The following is a 2,343-nucleotide window of genomic DNA, read 5'->3' as shown; positions in this document are numbered from 1 at the left end:
CTATCTATCTATCTATCTATCTATCTATCTATCTATCTATCTATCTATCTATCTATCTATCTATCTATCTATCTATCTATCTATCTGCACTGTTGTTATTCTGGTTGTTGGTCATGTAATAAAAAGCATATTGTAAGAAAACGTGTATTTATTTTATGAAAATTTATCCCATGTACACTGATGAATGATTCGTTTACATTAATGTGTGAGCAACTCAACATTTCTTCAAGCTTAATTTGATAAACTGAGTTCACAATACTTTTACAAATCTAAACCATTCCAGTCTTTTCCCTCTAAACGGCTCACATTTCACTCATCAAATGGTTCAAGATCCCATTAAAATCAAACCAATCAGTGAAAAACTAAAAGCAGGTGTGATTAATCTACAGTATGAACACAACATGACATTTCTCATTACAATGTTGTTCAACAAACATGTAAAATGTTTTTCACTTGTTTTATTCATGGACCTCAATGTTAAATATAAAGGCCCAGCTTTCCTTGGAGAAATGCATAACACCCGCCACCATTCATGTCAGAGTTTTCATTCAGTTTATGCTGAAAAGAGACAGTTTCATCCAAATTTTAGTTAGAAAAGGATACGCAGAGGATACTTGTAGAAAGCMGGTGAAACTTTCAGAAATGGTGTTTTAGGGAAAACTGTGATCACAAATTAAACTGTTATTTGCAAGGCTTCATGGGAAGAATCTTTTTTTTCAGTTTAAATCAAACTTTATTTAAACAAATTAAAAATACAAGCATAAATAACTATGACAACATGTATTAAAAGTCATTTAACAGACAGAATATAAACAGGTAAACAGGTAGGAAAAATGTCACCTGATTAAATGAATGAATACAACAAAACTAACACCAGAAGACAAATTTAAATCACAAAGCAGCAGTTTGTAATGTAGATAAACAGGTTTAGATTTTAACACGTTGAAGTTGRCTAACATATTTTTATTTTGTGTAAATTCAAGAATCACGTTTAAAACCCAGCTGTCAGCCTTCAGCACAGTTTAACTGTTGATTCACAGTGATGGACGTGAAGGACAGTCTCTGGTTCCCTGAAACTAAAAGTATGGTTGATAAGAAACAATTTRACTCTGGAAGAAGATGAATCTGTGTCTGCTGCATCCACACGTGTGTTTCATGCGTGCACTGCTGGTGAAATCATWTTTATATTATTTCATATTTATGAAATAAAAAAGAATCTACATCACAAAATGTTTAAAATTGAAAAATGGCTTCCATGTTTTGCTTAGCAGATCTGTGCTGCTGTGTTACTTCAATGGAAGRGTTAGTTAACTGTGGAAACAAACATTTTTAAAATGTCAGAAACTTCCAGTCCTCTGCTGATCTAGGCACTGCCATAAGTCTAATAACGTCTGCACCWGCACAGAAAAACAAGTTCGGACCGTGTTGGRTTCCATCCTTGAGCAGAATTAACACTAAATGACAAGAATAAGGTTTTAATGAACCAGAAGGGAATTATTTAAACTAAAATAAAACTAAAGATATTTGTCNCAAGTGGACATTAGAAAGTGTCTTGCTGTCTTTCTGAATAAGACTGTGTCCCTGAAGCTATCTGAGGTGGAAGTAGCTGAGAGTCATGTACAGAACATTCTCTGAGCGTGACGTCTCCTGATGTCATATGAGATCCATCAGGACCTTATTTTACAGTTTTGACTAAAACAACTTCCATCATTTCTCAACACAAGATGATCTGAGTCTAAAAGTCTGACATGAAAGGTGGCGGGCCATCAGCATTATTTCAAGGACTGTTAGGCCTTTAATTGTGTTGAGGCTCAGAGGAGCTGAAGTGTACCTCATTTGTCTGGACAGGAGAGGACAAACAGATGTTCAGCAGACAAACATCTGGCTCCTGATCTGAGGTCAGTCTTAAAAACATGGGTTCTGTTGAGTTCTGTCCACAGAAGCTGCTGCACAGCTCAGGTCCAGAAGTTCCTCTCAGCTGCAGGAGCTTCTAACGGCCCTTAAAGCCCCACAAACATGAAGAGGAGAGAAGAAGAAGATGTTTGTCTGAACTGCTTCAATCAGACGTGTGGGAGAAGCTCAGGTGTTTGCAGAGTTCCTGCTGAAGTCCTAAGGAGTCTGGATCCATGGTTCAGTTTCTTTAGCTGCTTTTCTCTGCAGAAACGCCATAAATATATTTCTGATTTGTAAAAATGTAGAGTGAACGCTGAATGAGTCTGATGAAAGAGCTGAAAATGAGCTGAATTAGAACACTAGCTGAAAGATAAGAAATCAGAGTACTAGCTAAAAGCTAAAAGAAGCAGAAATTTAGCTGAAAGCTAAAAAAGCGGAACAGTAGCTAAT

The 2,343-nt window shown here is 36.1% G+C and overlaps 1 protein-coding gene across 1 annotated transcript in view; it reads left to right on the top strand.

Annotated features, from left to right (window-relative positions):
* The window catches only part of cndp1 (carnosine dipeptidase 1), a gene marked incomplete in the record, with an annotated part of 12,639 nt that extends 12,498 nt beyond the window's left edge, over nucleotides 1-141 (top strand). The window contains 1 exon segment of the mRNA XM_014029663.1: nucleotides 1-141.
* Nucleotides 142-2,343: the final 2,202 nt, after the last annotated feature.

Source organism: Austrofundulus limnaeus, unplaced genomic scaffold, assembly GCF_001266775.1.
Source record: "Austrofundulus limnaeus strain Quisiro unplaced genomic scaffold, Austrofundulus_limnaeus-1.0 Scaffold937, whole genome shotgun sequence".
Taxonomy (NCBI): Eukaryota; Metazoa; Chordata; class Actinopteri; order Cyprinodontiformes; family Rivulidae; genus Austrofundulus; species Austrofundulus limnaeus.
Note: the sequence above shows the minus strand (reverse complement) of the source record. Positions and strands in the feature narration are given on the sequence as shown.